Source organism: Coptis chinensis, chromosome 7 (genome assembly GCF_015680905.1).
Source record: "Coptis chinensis isolate HL-2020 chromosome 7, ASM1568090v1, whole genome shotgun sequence".
In the NCBI taxonomy this organism is placed as follows: Eukaryota; Viridiplantae; Streptophyta; class Magnoliopsida; order Ranunculales; family Ranunculaceae; genus Coptis; species Coptis chinensis.
Window position 1 is genome coordinate 10,546,784 of NC_141462.1, and position 21,286 is coordinate 10,568,069.

The 21,286-nt window shown below is 36.5% G+C and overlaps 1 long non-coding RNA gene across 2 annotated transcripts; it reads right to left on the bottom strand.

Annotated features, from left to right (window-relative positions):
* Positions 1-427: 427 nt before the first annotated feature.
* Positions 428-21,112, bottom strand: LOC147485944 (uncharacterized). Of its 2 annotated transcripts, XR_015201463.1 has the most exons (4): positions 20,898-21,112; positions 16,344-17,239; positions 13,622-13,692; positions 428-663 (listed from the first exon to the last, which is right to left on the bottom strand). It is a non-coding gene; the product is annotated as an uncharacterized LOC147485944 (long non-coding RNA). The 2 variants fall into 2 exon arrangements; XR_015201462.1 differs by lacking the exon at positions 428-663 and having other exon boundaries at positions 13,189-13,692.
* Between the last annotated feature and the right edge of the window lie 174 nt (positions 21,113-21,286).

Below are 21,286 nucleotides of genomic sequence, written 5' to 3' on the forward strand. Positions count from 1 at the left end.
CAATTGAAAAAAACGGGTTTTTAAAACTTAATTAAAACAATTTGTTAGAAAATTAAAATGGGTTAGCGACTAAAACGGTAGTCCCAATTTTCTAAAAAAATCTAAATATTTTCAAAAGAGTCGGTGTATATGCACGGGCCTACAAGCTAGTTTGTGTGTGTGTGTGTATATATATATACACTAGGTATAACCCGCACGGTTGTCTTTACATTTCTTGATGCACATTGTGGTTAGAAAAAGAAAGTTAATATAATTTAGTAAATTCACTCAATATCATTTGTTTAGTGTTCATGGCCTCGTAAGACACATCAATTTTAGTATGCAGTTTCTTTTGTAATTGAATAATTTTTAATTATATTACTCTAAGCTCTTGTGGTTAACACATTTTTATTAAGATACTTTAGCATGCAAGTTTACTCTCAAGAAAGAAGAACAACTTTTAAATAATATATAGGAGACAAATATCAGTCCAGACTCCAGACCATATTACAGTTTAATTTTACACACGATTCTGTTGTCATTCTAATTTCAGATACTAATTTTATTCTCAAATTAAAGCACTGACCAATAACCACCAGTTGCGCCACTATCACAACATCTGAAGCAAAATATTATACAATCTTCGACACGGAATATATTTGCAAGTCTTGTATTCCATTAACTCTGCTCATAAAATGGGAAGAAACGTGAAAATACTGTAGCAAATCTCAAGTCATTATCAAACAATAAAAAGTCCAAATGAATTTATTCAAATTCCTTTAGGCTATGTTTGGTTTGAGGAATCGAAATTTCTGAAAAAATGGTGAAGAATATAGAAATGAAGAGTGAAGAGGAGAGATGCAGCTTATTAAAAAAAGATAGTATAAGTTGAAAAAAAAAAAGACTAATCAAATAATTACACCAGTAGTATTTAAAATACAAACACTATGCATTGTTTTTAAATAAGTACAAAAAATTAATTACAATGTTTTAATTAGAGAGTTGTATACCCTCTCCAATTGCTACACAAATTTCAAGTATGTTGTATATGGCACTTCCCACCTAGAAAGCCAATTGGGTTTACAAACTCTAATCTCATGATTTTGCTGGCCAAGTGTGGCCGCATCCGTAAAGTTTGTTTTAGGCCAAGTACTTGACAGAAAAGAAAATTCTAGCCATATTCAACACTTTAGCCATCTTCACACTTTAACCATTTAGGCTTCACAAACTATAGTAGCTCCGAAGATCCATATGCCCTCACAGCAGCCATAGAGTCTTATTCCACCCATAGTCTCCTCAACCCTTTGATGACACCCTCCTCGATGCACTTCAAAATCGTCAAACACTCGACAATAGAGCTTGTGTTAATACTAATATTCATACATAGCACCTGAAGTATGGCAGTCACAATCTCTATATATCACTCCAAAACCTGCTACGCCAAGATTGTCATTTGATGACTCTATTTACATTGATTGGTCAGGTAGTTCCCATTTAATCTCCTTGACCCTGACTTCAGCACCATGTCCTAAAACCCCCACTTCTTAATGTCATAGTGTCAACTACAATGTTAAACATACAACCCTTGAGAGCTAGAAAATATTTATATATTCACCTGCTTTTTTTGAATTCATTTATGCTCCTAAAAAAAATAATCCTTTCTGCGGAAAACTTTCCTCCAGTTTCTTGCCTTCTAACATTTCGAAAGTGAAACCATTCTAGAAATAATTACAACTACCTAAAGATATTTCATGTTTGTGTTATCCCCCTCACAATTAATGTATTAGTGCCTCTTCTTTCATGTTCATTCATAAAGTCGGTCCTGAAGCCAAAGATCTTTGCAACCCATTTCTACAACCAGTAGCCACCTCGAGATGAATATATTTATTATCAGCCACCTTTTCATGCCAAGATCAATGCATTTAATGTGCATTTAATTTGTGTTTCAATTAAAATGATAAGGATTTAAAATTTGATAGTTGGGTAAGACTTAATAAAGAATAAATGAAAACATGAAACTGCAAAAGGCAATTTCCTTGATACATCGCACCTTGCATATCGAAAGTTCGAAACACCAAAAGCATAGAGAAAAACAATAGTTCGAACTAAGAAGACACTCGACTACTAATAGAGTTAATTATCTATCACCGCTAGAATTCAAAGGTTGTAATCATTAAGACATGCTTCGTGAGGTTGAAAGCCTCAAAATCCAATTTGATTAGTGTTTCGGCAGTAAACTGCTTCAACACAACGAGAACAATGGTAAAGAACACACTAAGAAACAGAGGAATTTGATGTTGGGGGAAATGAAACTGAACCAAATAATGGCTGCATACGTACCCAAGATCTATTCTCTAGGGATCAAGTTTCCACGTAGTTCCTTATGAAAAATAATGTTGTATCTATATAGGTAGAGTAGAGAGTCCTTGTAGCTCAAGTATTCTTGTATCTTGAGTAATTGTGATAGAATATAACTTTCAACTGATAATTATCTCTTTTATAAGAAATGAATCTGGACATAAATCAATGTATATTAGTGGCAAGCCATGTGGTTAAGGTTCAGCCTTAGACACATGAGTTAATGGGCCTGTACATTGATTCATGGTATTGCAAATTGGGCTTTAGCCCTGTTGATTAAACGAATAAAATGGAGACCCCTACTAATGGACGTTTGCCATGTATGTGGGGGTCGAAACACCGCTCCCTCTTTGTCATGCGAACAAAGTTCACATGGCAAAGAAGAGAAGAAAAAGCAAGAAAAAAATGGAATACGAAAATAGTAAGCGAAATGTATAACAAAGTGTCGTGTGAACGTAAACGATAGGAAAATGGACAATTGGAAAAAATTCGTGAATTATCGGAAACGAAATAATTAGGATTTGAAAAAATGTACCAAAGTAGGTGGAGTAAAACAGGACCAAAGAATTGTTCCCAAATATGCACACAAGTAGCGTGACAGGTGGACATAAAGAAATATAAAGAAGTGTACATGTTGATGAATAGCAAAATAGACTTGGAGTGCACATGCAAAAATTGCACATACGGAATTGTGGGTGATAGAATAATAATATATACTAGGTGGTACGAATAATTTATTTGCATGTGAGAGCAAGTCCTAGTAACCTTACATAACCAGAAGATGTGCATGTGATAGGATCAAATACCATAGAAAACTAGGACTCTAAAATTAAATCCGGATTAGATAAGGCTTATAAGCGAGTCTCCCACTTTAAGTTGATTTGGATAATAGAATCATATAACGGCTGGGATACTGGACCAACGCAAGATCGAAAAAAAGGACAGAATATATAAACAGATGGAACGGGATGATCACTAATCCAAAACCAATAAACACAATTCAAGCACAGATAAAAGAAACAAGTCCAGGCCTAGCACAAATCTGTTTCGAGGAGGGAAACGAGTGCGAGAAGATGAAGAAAAGGTAAGTACCGTTTTTGACGTTTGTGTAACAAGGTATGAGATCTGGTAGTAAAACAATCGAAATTTTCTAAGGCCATGCTAACATAAGAGGGTTGTTCATCAAGTTTATTTGGTGAAAATAAATCTCGCAATGACATCGGCTTGAAAAATTGGCTAGAGATACCAAATTAAGTATTAAACTAAAGAATTTGAAAAAAGCACACAAACTGAAAAATCATGTGGCTGACATAGATGAATGAAGGAAACGAAGGTCAGGTGCTTGTTTGAATCTCTTTGTTAATTCCTGAATATAAACTTGTAATATTGAAGGCTGAGTCGGTTTGCTGATTCAAGTCCAATTCATTGGCTCTACTTCAATTAGATCTCCATATGCGGATTCTTAATTGGTTTTTGATTGGAGAGCTCAATCTCTTGTTTCTGGCTTTTTTTTATTGGTAATCAGATTTCTACTAGAGTCATGAATTGGTGATTTGATAAAGGAGAACACGAAACGCGGTGGAGGGAACGCTGTGGTGGCAAGAAATGACGCCATTTTTGAAAACTGTTGGAACAAAGATGATACGGTGCAAGCGCCAGCAAAGGAAGTGCACCGTACCTGCGTCACGCACTCGATTTGGCCCGGTGCAACCAATTTTGGATAAAGTGAACCCGATTTTTGAACAATCTGACGAAATATATATATATACATATATTTTTTCGGGTAGAAACAACCGTATTATACGGGCGAAAGATAATCGAGAAGAGAAAGACTGGATGACGATCGTAGACTTGGTGAGGTGGAAATAAAATGACAGATATAGCGAACACCCGACGCCATGACGACGGTCACTTAAAGAACTAGGGAAAATACTAGTACTCGAGAGATTTGAGATGGACTAAGTTTATGCATTTGAAACGAAAGTCGAAGAAGATGAAGTAGTAACGGCTTACTCACAATTAAGTTGCGGGAGTGCAATTCCGTTAAGCAAAGAAATTGCGCAATTATTGAGTTATTTTGGGCTGTCGAAGAAGACAGAGAAAAGTTCGGAGAATATGACAAAGAAGTGGCAAAAAAATTCGACAGCATAAAACAGGTATGTCAGTATTTTTTTTCCAGTTAGCTTCAAATTTTGGTTAAGTCTGAAAGACTAACGAAAAGATTTGTATTTTCGTCGCAGGTTGAAACGGCGGAATCACGAGCAAAAGATATTGACGAAAAGTTTCGAACGGAAAGATCACAATACCGTAGAAAAATAAATAAAAAAGCTGAGTAAAGTTTTCGCTTAGAAAGTTAACGTAATGCGAATTTTTGCCACACGGAAAAACAACGGTTGTACGAGCCTCGGAAAGTTTCGCTCAGAAAGTTCGGCTTAATGCCTTAGAAAAAATAATGAAGTTGATGAAAATTTTCGCACGGAAATTTTTTCGTAGAAAGATCGGCACAATGCCTTAGAAAAAATAATGAAGTTGATGAAAATTTTCGCTTGGAAATTTTTTCGTAGAAAGATTGGCACAATGCCTTAGAAAAAATAATGAAGCTGAATAAAGTTTTCGCGAAGAAAGTTGACGTAATGTGAATTCTTGTCGCACGGAGAAACGGCGGTATTACGAGCAAATTATATTCATAAAGAGTTGACGGAGAAAAGTTTAGCATAGAAAGGCGTCAACTAATGTCGTATATGAATTAAAGAAGCTGACAGAAGTGTCGTTGAGAAAGAGCGGCACAATGCCTTAGAAAAAGGAATGACTGCGGAAAATAGTTAACCGAAAGCGCTAAACGAAGCGAATGCAGATTTCGAAGATGAAAATTAAGATTTAATCGAACAACCGTAAGACAATTGATAGAGACAATTGATTAGGTAATCATGTGAATGTAATACCATAGAGCTAAAACTTCTTTTGATGAAAAATAAAAATAAAGATGGGTTTGTTATTGAATATTGTTGTTGTATCAGATAACATATTTGCGGAAAACTGACAATGTTGTATATTTATGCAATTAAAATGAAATAGAACAAGATGCCCCCATGTAGAGAAAAATGCCCCTAATGCTAACGTAACTCGGCAAAACTAGACTAAACGAGTGTAAAAACGTTCAAACTTCGACTGACAAAACGAAACGCGATGACTTAGTCAGATATTGTCGTAGTGATAGTAACGGACTAAGCGAGTGTAAAAACATTCAAACTTAGACTGATAAAGCTAAACGTGGTAACTTTGTCAGATTTTGTTATAGTGATAGTAACGAACTAAGCGAGCGTAAAAGCGTTCAAACTTAGACTGGCGAAGTTAAACGTAGTAACTTCGTCAGATTTTGTTGCAGCGATAGTAATGACTAAACGAGTGTAAAAAGTGTTCAAACTTAAATTGACAAAGCTAAATGTGGTAACTTTGTCGATTTTTTTTCGTAATGATAGTAATGAACTAAGCGAGCGTAAAAAGCGTTCAAACTTAGACTGACAAAGCTAAATGTGGTAACTTCGTCAGATTTTTTCGTAATGATAGTAATGAACTAAGCGAGCGTAAAAACGTTCAAACTTAGACTGACGAAAAGATGACTGCAAAACTGATGTGTCAAGCCCTTCGCTTCTAACGGCGGCGAAGAGATAAGCCAATGAATCTGCATGACGTAAGTCATTTCGGGTCTTTGAGTGATAGAGATGCTATCAAATTGTCGAGAAAGACTATGTATCAAACTAAGATAAGCCGCCATACGCTCATCTCTTGCTTCAAAAGACCCACCAAACTGATTTGCAACAAGGCGAGAATCCGTGTATAACTGGAGCTTTCGCGCCCCCAGTGTCAAAGTTGTTCTCAAGGCACAAATGACATCCTCATACTCGGCTTCGTTATTTGAAGCGGTGTAGCCAAGTCGCACAGATTTCCCAATCTTTTCTCCGCCGGGTTTAACAAAAACACATCCAATTCCAGATCCAAATTTACTATGGGAGCCATCTGAGTAAACAATCCATAGGTCAATGGGATTAGGAATTGCGTTTTCATGTTGGCCTTCGTCGCCCCCAGTTAGCGGCGGCAGAATGTATTCCATAGATTCTTCTTGGCGCAAGAAATCGTCAATAGGAGAATCATCAATTGAAAAATCAGCTATCAAAGAAGCCAGAGCATATTCTTTTTCAGTAGTACGACTTTCAAAGACATTGCTATATGCATTAAGATAACTTTCCCATTCGGCTAATCTACTTGATTATGATAAAAAAGACGGGGCTACCATCATCAATGAAAAACAAAGACACTAACAGCTTGAGTTGTAGCTACCAGGTATATGCCACTAGGTTGACCCGTTGAAGGACTTGTCAATATAGGAGGACTGACCAAGTATTTCTTTAGTTGTTGCAATGCCATCTCACAATCAATGTTCCAAGTTGCCGCCCTCTTTAAAGTCTGGAAGAAGGGATGACAACGATCGGAATATTTAGAAATAAATCTATGAAGAACGGCAAGCCGACCAGTAAGTCGTTGAATTTCCTTCTTATTTTTGGGTGATGACATATCAATAACGGCGTGTATCTGATCAGGATTAGCCTCAATACCTCTACGAGTCATGAGGTATCCCAGAAATTTTCCGGAAGAGAGGCCCAAAAGAACATTTGGCGGGATTGAGTCTCATGTTATACTTGTTAAGCCTATCAAAAATAAGTTAAAGATCGGAAAGATGATCACCCGTATCCTTCGATTTAACGACTATATCATCGATATAAGCCTCCATTATTTTTCCCAGCAGATCGGAAAAAATTGTATTGAAGAGTGAAATCCATTTCACCCAGAAGATTTAAACAGACAGACGCCCCCAGTCGAGCCTATGTGGAAGATGACATCTGCCATTACCTCTTACAAGAGTTAAAGATTTTAGGCGGTACACACTTTCGGGTCCAACTGGAGATTGTCCTTTTCTTTGCGTGTAACCAACCTATCTAGGTCGGTAGTTTGTCTGGGATTGTGGTCTTCCCTCTAGTTGCTTCTGTGACACCTTCCATCCCTGCCTAGTCGGACCTATCTGGGATGGCAGTTTTTCTCAAATCTGCGAGGTCGGTCTAGTCTAGGATGAAGGTTTTCCTTATATTTTCTTCCGTGATGCCTTTTTTCCCTGTCTGGACGGACTTGTCTAGGATGACGATTTTCCGCAAATCTGCGAGGTCGGCCTTCCCTGTCAGGTCGGTCTAGTCTGGGATGAAGTTTTCCCTTATACTTTCTTCCGTGACGCCTTTTTTCCCTGTCTGAACGGACCTGTCTAGGATGGCGATTTTCCGCAAATCTGCGAGGTCGGCCTTCCCTATCAGATCGGTCCAATCTGGGATGAAGTTTTTCTTTATATTTTCTTCCACGACGCCTTCTTTCGGAGGCGTTTGTACCGCCATTTGCGATAGCGGCGGCGGCGGTGCTGCTGCTTTTCGGAACCTAGTAACAAAAGTACGTAACTTTTCGTCACGTTGTTGGTTGATGTTCAAAAGTGAGTCGACATCCTTTGGTGTCTTGCAATTATAGCGGAAACGATTAACAAACTGATTTTCTAGTTCATTGTATTGGTGAATTGATCTTGAATGCAACTCACTAAACCAGTGTAATGCTTCTCCCTTTAGAGTTGATGGAAAGAGCTTACACATGAGCGGATCATCTCCACCCCATAACACCAACTTATTTTTGAACGATAGAACATGCAAGCCAGGATCTCCTTCCGACTCATCATAAAGTTCAAAATCGGGTTGTTTGAAGTCGGGATGGTGGTAAGCTTCCTGAATGTCGGCGAAAACTTATCAAGTCACCATCATTGGTATCAAGTTTTTCATTCTTACATCCCTTGACTCTCTATTGTTAAGTTCTTTTGCAATCAACTCTTTCAACTGTTGTTCTGTTAGAGTTAAAGTATTGGCTCGAACAACTGGACGCCCCCGATCGTGCCCATGTGGAGAAGGATACCTTCCATTATCTCTTATTGGAGTTAATTAGAGATCTTTGGCGGTACGCACGATCAGCTCCGACCGGTGATTGTCTTTGTCTATCCATGTAACCAGCCTGTCTAGGCCGGGTGGTCGGTATAATTATACCACTTCTCCATGTTTTGTTGCTCTTGTCTGGGATGCCCGTATTCCCAATCATGTCGGACATATCTCGGATGGCGGTCTTCCCTGAAATTGCTTCTCAGAGGTAAATCTTCCATTTGAGATCGGACATGTCTAGGGTAGTAGTTATCCCTGCCAATCCAATTCTCCCCATAAGTACGGATAATAGGGTCATTACTCTTAGAGTGTGCACTGGTTGATTGTGTTTGATAAATAACACGTTGTTAAGGACGGAAGTGGATCTTCAAGATGGTCCCATACACTGGAATGGCCTGCGTCCCTTCGTGGTCGCCTGATGTTGTTGAATTTGTAGCCTCGTCCACCGGCCTTTGCCTCTCTGCCAGCTTCCTTCTCAAGTTCCTATTTTAAAATTTTTGACTCGTTAAGTAACTCCGCTCAACCGTATTAGGAGTGGCGGTAGCGGAGGCGGTGGTGGTGGCGGTGGCGCTGCTACGGTTGGATGTTGAGAATTGATCTTACCACTAGGAGCAACTTGATTGTTCAACGGTTCTTGTATTGGCCGATTTGAATTTCGAGGGTTGCAATTCCTATTATTAGCAGGAGGAATATGTTGACTATTTGGTCTTCTTCTTGTGCTTACCATCTTGATTGTTTCATGTAACGCCCATATTTAAAAATACATATTTATCTATTTATTAATTTAATTATTTAGTTTTAAAATTCGCTGGATTGGATTTTGGAATATATGGACCTGATTTATGGGCTCGAGTCTGTGTTGGGCTTGGGTTTCAAACCCAAGTATATAATCACATTGTTCTAGAGAATAGGGTTTGGAGAGAATAAAATATAATAAAAATGGATGCAGAGATAAAAGCTGGATTGTTGGAGGGTGGAGCGCGACGATTCGGACTACGAGGGATTCGTGAAGCTGTTAATACAGGTGAGTAGCTATTTTTGCTATTTCACCGGATTTATAGTTTTCCGTGTATCGGTGTATACTGTCTAAGGTTTCTGCCTATTGTTACTGCTCATTATCTTTGGAGTCCTGTTAAACTAGGTAAGGTTAGTATATCGTTTTGCTTAGTTATTGAACTGTTGATACCCTTCATTAAAATTGTTGGAACGGTTCAAGCTTCGGAGTTTTGTTAATGGAGGCGCGAGCTCCATGAAATGTACTGCCTTTTATTATGTTGTTTGTTTTGGTGAAATGATGTTGGGTTGTAGTGGGAGGTTGGAAGGTTGAAATTGGATGAGGCTGTCGAAGCTTTGTATCCGGCAGTAATGGCGCTCGACAAACCCGAAACCGAAAGTCCCGATTGTTTGGTTGGAACTCGTTGTTGGGATGGTTAGGATGTTGTGGCATTGGGGGGAATTTATGTTTGGTGCTGTGGGGAGCTTTTGAAGGGTGTTAATGGTGTTGTCGAAGCTCCCAAATGGTTCGTTAATGGCGACCAATAGAAAATCGCCCAGTTGTATTAAATTTTGTTGTTTGGGTTTTGGTTGGGTATTTGAAAGGGGTTGTTGGTGATGGGTAGCTAGTGAGGGTGCGTGAGGGCTGTCGAGTGGAGCTTGTGGAAGCCATTAATGGAGGTCGATGGATTCCAGATCTAGTTTGGTTGAAGAGTTTGGAATTTAAGAATTGAGGGTTTCGATTTTGTTAAAGTAGTGGGGGTTTTTCCCCTGAGCATTTTGGAGTAGGTTGGGAGGAGTGGAAATCGGAACTGGCGGTGGCCAAATCGGTGGCTGCTGGTGGAGGGAGAAGAAGAACTGTTGGTCGGTTTGGGCTTGGGCTTTGGCCAAAGCCAATGGGTTTTGTTTTGTCTTGGGCCTTAGTTGGTTTTTGGGCCCAATTTTAGTTTGTTTTGGTTTGGGCCATTTTCCAATTAGTTGTTATGGGGCCAGTTCTAATTTTTGTAATCATGGGCCGGTTTTCTTTTATTTTGTGGGCTGGGCCATTATTGTTTTAAGTGGATATGTTCCCTCTAGATATTTCTAGTTGGGCTAAATCTATTGTTGGGCCGGTTTCTAGTTTGGTTTTTGTTGGATCCGGCTAACATTATTTGAACCTTTGGTTAAGTAATAGGCTTGGCCAGTTGGGTCCGAACCATGACCTTAGTCATGAGCCCACGAGTCATGCACCTTTGACCTTAGCCATGAACCATGGTTATGACCATGAACCTATTGAACATAGAAATGACAGTTTGACTTTGACAATGACAGTTTGACTTCGACCATGATGTGTTGACTTTGACCATAACGTGTTGACTTTGACTTTGACCGTTGACTTTTTCCAGTTTTTCACATATTTAAGAATATGGACAAATATAGTAATAAAATATTGTTGAAGCTTGTATAAATTTAGTTGTCATTATCTAATTAAGATTTGACGTTGATATTGTGTATATTTTAACACGTGACGAGATAGAAATTTTAGGAGATATAATATTCCTAAAACGCTATAAAAATGTTATGCGATACATTTGAATCAATTGTGACATTATATAATATGTTGGGATATATATATTAAATGCAATAGTTTTGGAGAAATAAATGTATAAACGCTCCATTATTTTATCTGTGAGATGCTACTAGGAGGTAGTATAGTATTTGTGGATTTTCCCACGGGATTGTGGTGTAGTGCAATAATATATTGGCACGTGAAAGAATGAAAGTGGTTATGAGATATTTCTAAATGTTATGGCTTAGTGCAATATATAATTGGCACGTGAAATAATAAGTTTTGAGATTTGATATAGAGATATTCGGATAGCGTGCAATGAATAGTATTGGCACGTGATAATGTGGATTGTATTATAACAAGAAATGTTGAGCTTCAGTACAATTAAGTATACTGGCATGGGATAGAATAAAAATTATTCTGAGATATATATGTATGACACTTGAATAAATTATGTAATGAAAATCCTAGAACCTAGCTACCACAACTCATGTGATTTGGTCCTTCGGGCGTTTCAGTGAATTTGAATGGCCCTTCTGGCGTAAGTAATTTGATTGGCCCTTCTAGCGTTTCAGTAAATCTGAATGGCCCTTCTGGCGTAGCCAAATGGTGGCTTGATTATTCCGTTCGCAAAATAGAATGAGACGCGCGATATTTTATGCCGAATAGTGGCAGTACTTACATAATGGCTTTCGTGTGAGGGTTACCTGGTGTGCGGCATCCCGCTCAGGGTAGTTACGCACGGAGTGGTTCATTATGTAAGGGGAGGCATGTGGATGTACATGTTCGGCGTTGGGAAGCGATTGTGGTAGCCAGGGAAACTAGGTAAGACATAGATACGACGTGATTTTAGGGACATGCAAAGAAAGCCTTAATTAATATAATTATGATAATGTGTTTGTTAATGATGTATCTTTAGATAGATGATTGTATATGGTTTTGCATAAGGGTGGGTCAAACTAATTACTGGTGCAGGGACGACCCACTCTGTAATTGAGCATTAAATGCGGTAAGTATAGAATATACTTGGCTGGTTATTAGATTAGTTAGAACCTAAGGCGCCTCGTGGAGGAACTAAATGCCTTTTATTATGCGTATGGTTTGTTGTGTGGTTAGTGAGAAGTTAAGGCGCCTCAGTGGAAGAACTACCTGCCTTACTTATTGTAGTTAAGAATGTTGTATTAGTTGTTGGAAAGCTAAGGCGCCTCAATGGAGGAACTACCTGCCTTAATTATGGTACTTAAGGATGTCGTAGTAGTTGTTGGAAGTTAAGGCGCCTCGGTGGAGGAATTAACTGCATTAGGGATTATGTATATGTATAAGTATATGTTGTATTTTAGAGCTACTCACACCAGCATTTTTATAATGCTGACCCGATTTGCATGTGACATTTCACGTGATAATGAATTCTAAATTCCCTACAGACGGCGCCAATTATGTTTTGGCAGTAAACTGCTTCAACACAACGAGAGCAATGGTAAAGAACACACTAAGAAACAGAGGAATTTGATGTTGGGGGAAATGAAATTGAACCAAATAATGGTTGCCTACGTACCCAAGATCTATTCTCTAGGGATCAAGTTTCCACGTAGTTCCTTATGAAAAATAATATGGTATTTATATAGGTAGAGTAGAGAGTCCTTGTAACTCAAGTATTCTTGTATCTTGAGTAATTGTGATAGAATATAACTCTCAACTGATAATTATCTCTTTGATAAGAAATGAATATGGACATAAATCAATGTATATTAGTGGCAAGCCATGTGGCTAAGGTTCAGCCTTAGACACATGAGTTAATGGGCCTGTACATTGATCCATGGTATTGCAAATTGGGTTTTAGCCCTGTTGATTAAACGAATAAAATGGAGACCCCTACTAATGGGCGTTTGCCACGTATGTGGGGGTCGAAACAATTAGAAACTATTCCCTGAAAAGAAATCTTTGTGTTGTATTTCATATAAATTAGTGCGTCTAATACTGACACACATTTGCAGTAAACAAATCTATCCTTGGCAAACTCTTCACATAACATATAAAGGGGGAAAAAAAAAGAAGTGAAGGAGATTTAGCATAGCCTAGCCTAACAACACAATCATTGCTCAATTGATGTCGTCAATTTGGTGATATCCCAACCAAGGCCTGAGATGGCATTCTAAAGTTAAAAGCTAGATGATGTCATTGCCATATCAGGAAATGGTTTTCATAGAGGTTTTATACTTTTATTTCAGTCTATTAAACTCAAAAAGTTTATAACCTTACTAGAACTCAAACTAACATTGACAATAGTAGCCATTCTCCATGAATTTCCAACAACAACCATTTTAAAAAGTTCCACTGAAAATTTCAATATCCTGTTGAAAGTTTAACCACACATTCTCTAACCATAATCGACAATAAGATATTGCAGCTCACCATGTTAAGCCAATAATATATGCAATGCTTATATTACAACCCAAAATAGTAAATAAAAATATTACAATCCCCTATTCTGATAATACTTAAGGCACTTAATAACACCAAAATTTGTTTAATGTGTATAACCAACAATTAAAGATGAAATAACCAACAAAATTTTGAGATTTACATACCATCCAATATCCAAAAGGGATACAACCACATTCCAATAATAGCCTAAGTTCTCGTCCATATGATATTTCAAATAAATAATATAATTAATAGAAAAAATATATTCATGATTGATAAATGAGGGGTTTCAAAGTCGTACCTGAAACCTGATGCTTAAATTGATAACTTTGTACCTTGAAATTTATAAGACCCCAATACTCGACCAATCATCTTGACGCAAGAAACAATAGTTATTATAGAATACATATGAAAGAAATTATCTAACAATAATAAAAATAGAAAAGAATCCCTAACATGGTTTTGTCCGTGAAAAGATAGAAAACCCAAAAACAAAAATTATTAAATATATAAATCAAATGACGCTATCACGCAAAGGCAGTGTCATGCCACTGGAAGGCGGCAAACACTGACGGACTTGGACAACACCAAAGACCACCAAAAATCCATTAAAAGGGGAAACAATATTAAATCTACATAATAATGCTAGAAAAATAGAAAATAATCCTTAACATGGGTTTGTCCATGAAAAGATAGAAAACCCAAAAACAAAAATTATTAAATATATAAATCAAATGACGCTATCAAGCAAAGGCAGTGCCATGCCACTGGAAGGCGACAAACACTGACGAACTTGGACAGCACCAAAGACCACTAAAACTCCATTAAAAGGGGGAAACAATATTAAATCTACATAATAATGCTAGAAAAATCTGATGGAATATGAAACTACTTTATCTAAAAGTAAGATTCCACTATGAATAACCACTACAACAGATGGAACCTTTTACGACGTTTATAAGCGTAGCAATAGAGTCCAAAAGCGTTGCAAAAGACTATTATCAACGGTTTTAAAAGTGTGTCGTTGCTGTTGATGCCGACGCAGAAGATAACTAACGACTCTACAAAGCATAGCAAAAGGCATTCGCACCAACTACAGACTCAAGCGTTGCTAATGTTATAAAAGCGTCGCTGGTTATTTTATTTTCTTATTTTGATCATTTCCATTAAAAACGTTTACCGACGCTTATAAGGGTTGCAAAAGCTTAACTAATTGCAATGTTTTTTTATGTGTTGTTGATTGTCTAGTTTTGCTACGGTTTGGAAGCATTGCTGATGTTATACTTGCTGGCTACGCTTTTTTTACCATTGGTGAAGTACTATTATTTGCCACGCTTGTAACAGTTGTAAAAGTGCTATTTGCATGATTTAAGCATCTACAACGCTTTCAAAAGCGTAGCAATCACTCTTTTATATTTGCAACTATTTTAATGTGTTGCAGAAGATCTTTTCTTCTTCCCTGTATAATTTCCTAATTGCAGTTTTCATACATTCATTTAACAGTGGCCTAAATAAAATTTTAGACACTCAAAAACATTTTACTAACAAAAGATTTAATTTCATAAGTTCCAAATGTAGAAAAATGTCACAATATCCAAAATAATTTTCATATAGCCTTGCTATTTACAATAATCGCATCCTTCCTAAGCTTACAAAATTCAGGGGCTAAGTATTGCATTTATGATCGTCTTCCTAACTTTTCAACCCCAACAGTCCATTTTTGCTAAGTACTCAAGAAGTTGAACCATTTTGCAATTCCAAAAGAGAAAAATGGTTATATGTGAGGACCCCAAGAAACGGCAAATAGAGTTTAAGTGACTATCAATTCAACATGTCAAAGTTAATACATGTGCACCCACAAAATATACACTCAAAAATGATTTTCAATTCCACGTAACTTACGTTATTGTTGAGAAACTTCAATTCTATTGGATTTCTTAGCATTGCATGCACTTAAGATTAAAACAAAACAGGTTGAATAGTTCAATGCTAGAAGTGCTAACAACTATGACATATATATTACACCTCACATGTGCAATACAAGTCAAGACAATGACACTGTTGCCTAATCCATTCAACCACTACTTTGCACTAAAGACTAATGTACAACAATATCTAACTAACTCAAGAGATTCTGAAATTCAAACCTCCTGTCAGATGCAAAAGATGCAAAAGAAAAGGTGCAGTGGTGACACCTAGGATTTAATTTGCACCTTTAAGCCTCATAGACATGCATAACTCAGGTGGAGCAATCCAACGGTTAAGGTATGCGGTTAAATGCGGCACTTCACTCTCAAAATTGGGAAATGGTTGTATTAGTGAAACATATTGTAATTCTTAGTTTATAATAGACTGAATTCATACATATGAACTGCTTTGGTTTGTACTTCTTAGTAATATACTTTGTTCCCAATAATGTATGAACTCTCTAAATCAGTCTTGAGACCTTCAAATAGCATGCATTTTCAGCTTCAGAACTCAGGGTCTCTGGTTAGCCTGATACCATGTCCCATACTCCCACAATTAATGATCTATACTTTTCAAACACTACCTAGTACCTACGTACAAGTCACAAGCAACCCACTCAGGCTGAGTTTATAATCTCTTATAAAAGTTTGCAAGTCCATCAGACCCGTAAAGCAAATATTCAAACCAATCCTAGCAGGAGTACAATAATCTATCAATCTACTACATCCTACACAATTATTTTTTGCCCGAAGTGCAAACATTCAAAGCTCCCATTCATGTACCAGATCCTACACAATGTTTTTTACCCGTAAAACAATTAAAACTATTATAAAATCAATTTAACAAAGGGTAACCCGCAACCCATCCTCCAAGTAGATTCAATCATAATACACCCATCACTTTATATTAGATTATACTCCAACATTAATCCAAGGGAAGTGCAAAAGAAAATATCAAAAAAATTCAAAACAAAAACCAACAGACATAAAACTTTATATACTTTCATACCATAGATAAAAATAGATATGAACACATTATAATATGTAAATACATACCACAGTAAAGTTGGCCCCAATGTGCGCCATGATAAAGTTCAATTTAGCTTCAGATGTTGCTTTCCAGTTTTGTAAATCCTCAACCTTGTCCTCGTAAAGCGTACAGATATTAGTGTGCACGTATTATACTATGCATGCCTTATTAGTATGCATATGATCAATGCATCATCATTAGACTTTCTATTTTCTTTCTCAAGCTTCACTTAATAATCTATATATAATTGGAAAAGAACAACTCAGAGGTGTTGGTAAAAAGCTAAATCCTGTAATACAAAAATGTCCAAGTAATCTAAAACCCACATCAATGAAATAGTAACAGATTTCCAGGAGATGTGCCAAGTACTAGTAGTCACAAATCTGAGCTACACTGAGGTTTCTATTGGTTATAGGTTTGACAATTCTCCATGGGGCATTGTAAGTTAAGTTCTTTCCTAAGTTTTTTCTAAGGTGTCTACATGTCAGTGTCATGTCTTAAAAAAAAGATCATCATCACGTAGCCAAGAAGACACGACATGAAGAGGCCAGAAACAAGGCAAAGACCCTCTGAGCCAAAACAAGTACCATACCCAGACACAAAACATTTACTATAACCTGGACTAATACCTTGGACTCCGTTGAGAGGTGAACCATAGATCTAGGATATAATTTTATGGGCTAAGCTATAAAAAGTTAAAATAGGGCTTAGGCTGATCACTTAGGAATAGAAATTAACATGGATTGGAAATGAAAAAAAATTGCGAATATATGCAGGATTCCAACCCACAGCCTATAAGGAGTATTGATTAGGACTCATTGTTTTCAGACAGAATAGGTTGAGCTGTATCAGTTAAGATTATTTTTCCAAAAAGAGTAAACTGGCTCGATTTATGATTTAGCATTCATCTTCTCCTACTTACCTATTGTCACACCCCAAATTTCCAGACAATATTTAAAACAATTATATTTAATTATCTGGAAACCCGGGGTGAAACAAAACCCAAAACCCTGTTATCAAACACGATATATACAAAAACTGAAATCAAAAGAAACTAAAAGGGAAAAAAAATCCTTAAATTACATTATTAAACTATAAAGAAACTAACCCACTCTTCAGAAAATCTTAAACCAGAAGACTCCAAGAGCAACTCCAAATCACGTCTCCTTATCCACTGCACTCCACCATCTATGTTCCCAAGAACACACCCACGTTATAAAACAAAGCAAACATGGGTCAAAAAATTGAATTTGGCGGGTATGAGTAGACTAACAACAAAATATATAATAATCTTTTAAATGAATAAATGTAACATTTCAAACAATTTCAACTTGAAGACAATATAGTTCCGTTTTCCAAAAACGGTGTAGTTTCTTCCCAAGTAAGATTTCACCCCAACATACAAATTCCAAGAATCTCATATAACAAGATTTTCGCCATTCCAACTTTCCAAAATAACTCACAATACAATACCACTTACATTCCATTTATTAAATGCACATATGACAACCTAATTAAATATGTGTTTGGTATACCTTACCTTTAAAAGCCAACACGCCATCTTAGGGTAGGATATTTACGTCCCTCGCAAAAAGATTAATAGATCCTACCCTCCCCGCAAAAAACGAGTTAGACATCACAATAAAATGATTTATCTCACCAAAAAATTCCATTCATAACCAAACCTCATTTTAAGACAATTAAGTCTAATTGATATTACCTGGTTCGTCCCAAGATATTCGGGAATACCACTTATCATAATACCTTCATCAAGGGTAGTCATTCATATGACATCATTACGTCATAAAGTTTCAAGGCGTGCATAACCATAGATCTCGACTATCATAAGTCATTAATAGTTTCAGTAATAACATATCAAGTTATAGTCATTTCACAAATCACATAGAAATCACAATCATTTACTAATATTATTTACCGTTACACTTCATATCCATAACATTACACAATTCATATACTTTTACTTTAGTATCACTCGTCTACTTATGAGAACGAGGAAAAGTCACAACCAAGGAGTACATTCATCCCTTGTGAGTATCAACTCATACAAACCACGTAAGCATTTATCATAAGAAATCATATACATCATATGCAATAACTCCATCACACGTAAAATCAATATTTTACTTTTGCTTATTAATTATCTCGTTGACTCATTTATTCAAAGACACAGCCCAACCTTTAGTTCCTACTCCACGATTTGCACTACACACATTTGCCAAATCACACATATCCGTGTGCCTCACTCACACCGAGTACCACTACAAGACATATGTCCCAAGCGGATATCGCCTCCAGAAACATATTTTTATCTTGTAAACTCGAACTTGTGAGTCACGACCATCTCTGGGCTTTCCATACACATAATCACAAAGCCTCCTTTGGGCATAACAAAATATCGGTCATTCATGGTACATTCAATGAATACCTTGGGTCATTCCCGCCACATTCAAGGAATACCCATCATAACACTAACGGGCCATTCATGGCACATTCAATGAATGCCCTGAGTCATTCCCGCCACATTTAAGGAATACCCAAACCTACATTCCCGTACATTCAAGGAATACGACCAACCAAGGCTTAATACCTTAGTTCCTCTCTAGGGCAGTCCAAACTATTGGGTCATTCATGGCACATTCAATGAATACCGGGTCATTCATGGCACATTCAATGAATACCCATCTATCACATGACATCACAAGTCATAATATCTCATTACCAAATCCCGAGGCATGGAGAGTTCTAAAGATGTGGGCTTACACTTTAAAACATTATTATCACTTATAATTATACTAGCATTACTCATGTCAAAGCGGACCACACATGTAGAGAGTCATTTCAAGGGGTCAAGGCAAATCAAGCACTTAAGCATCATTTAATGTAAAATCACTTTATAATCAAACAAATACAATTTACATAACCACACTCATATATACAATATTGTAAACAAATAGTTCATTAACCCAAATTCAAGTTCACACACACTAATGTCCAAAACAGATCTACATATACTAAAGTCTATATTCATATACAACTTATCTCTCACACATATATATTTTATGTAGTATCAAAACAACAAGACTTTCTAACACAATCACATAGTTATCACACAAACTAATATATATATTATAGATATAGTGATCTTTGTACATAAATAATAAAAGGCCTCACGTATCCAATCTTTTAAGATTAGAATCAAGCCTTACGTAGCTCTTAACCAATTCTCCAAATATTTTAATAATCACGATAAAATAAAACATATAGATATATTTTCATTCCACACCAATATTTTCACGATAGTAAGAATATATCGAAAGTATAATAACCACTCCACCATCTAATGCCATCATGTAACCACCCAACTATATCTATTTTAAACTTGAGCTAATTCTAACAACCTTGTTAATCCGTGCCTTGACAGACAACCCACCATTGGATCTGCCTAAAATTTGTATATGTCATTTAACTGGATATCAAGAATCTATGGATTAAATTTGAGGTCAATCCGATAATAGGTTGACCTCCATCTAAACAGAAACAAAGGACTGAACCCATCAGTTTTCTGGTGTAGTTTCTACTACGACTAGTCCCACTAATGGAAGCCTCGACAGATATCAAGCCATTGGATAAATCCTAAAAATCTAATATGGAAGACTAAAATGTGTCAGGAAACTATAGATTAAATTTCATACAAATCCGAATATGGAAAGGTCACCATCTAAGAAGAAACAAAAGACTGCACACTGCAGTTTTTCTGGTGTAGAAACACTACGACGTGTCACGCTTATGCGCGCCTCGACAGAAATCCAACCGTTGGATCTGTCTAAAATTTTAATATGTCAGACTACAATGTGTCAGGAAACTATGGATTAAATTTGAGAGACATCCGTGTGCGGAAAGATCTCCATCTGAACAGAATTAAAAGACTGCGCAGACAACTTTTCTAGAATGGTGTTTACTGTTAACTGTTCATCTTCTTCACAAAACTCTATACAATTTATTAATGGCTTTATCCTCCCAATATACAATCCATATGATCACACATAACAAACAACATATCCTATTTCTATGGAAACAATAAAAGAAATAAATATAACTCACCTTATTAAGTCTACAAGATGTAAACAACTATGAATATCAATAGTCGCGGTGAGCCCAATACTTTCGTCCCCTTTTTCTCTTTTCTTCCTCTTCCCCTCTTTTTTTTATTGGAGGCTAGGGTTTTGATTTTGAATAATCATATTTTTAAAAAAAATTCGCAATTTATTCCATGTTTTAAGTCTGTTTTTAGGTAACCTATGGGCCTCCAATGGGTCTAAAACACCCAAGGTCCATACCTATATGAATGGGTACATTTTAACAATGTTTTCAAGCCCAAAATGATTATAAAATACCCACATAAGTTCTAACAAACAATTCAAGTAAAAACATTAACTTTTTTTTTTTTGAAAATCAACAATAGCTAAACAAATTCTAGAATAAGCTAGACTTCATAATATAATAGTTATTTTCAATCAAATAATTTAATTTATGTTGTTTAAAAATTGGGGTTGTTATACCTATCTGATGGATAACAAAGTGCTCATCCTAAACTGTTTTACACCCATCAACTATAAAGTGTAACAAATATACATTATGGAAGTGTCATGCACCCTACCTTCGGTAAACTACACAATAGCTATGAGAGTGTTTTCATAGGTGTCTAACATACGGGTGAAAAATGTTGTCCATTAAAAATTTCCTTGAAAATAAAGATTTGCTATTGCTAAAGTGTAAGATCGGTTTACAAAACATACAATAGAGTGGAAATTGATTGTCAAAAGAAGGTATTGCTTACCTTGATTGATAACTGCTGAAAAGCCGTTGTCGAAAACATAACCACGAACCTACAAGAATGGAAAGAGAACTGAGAAAAGAAATGGATAATGAGAAGGTGCAAGTAAAGATT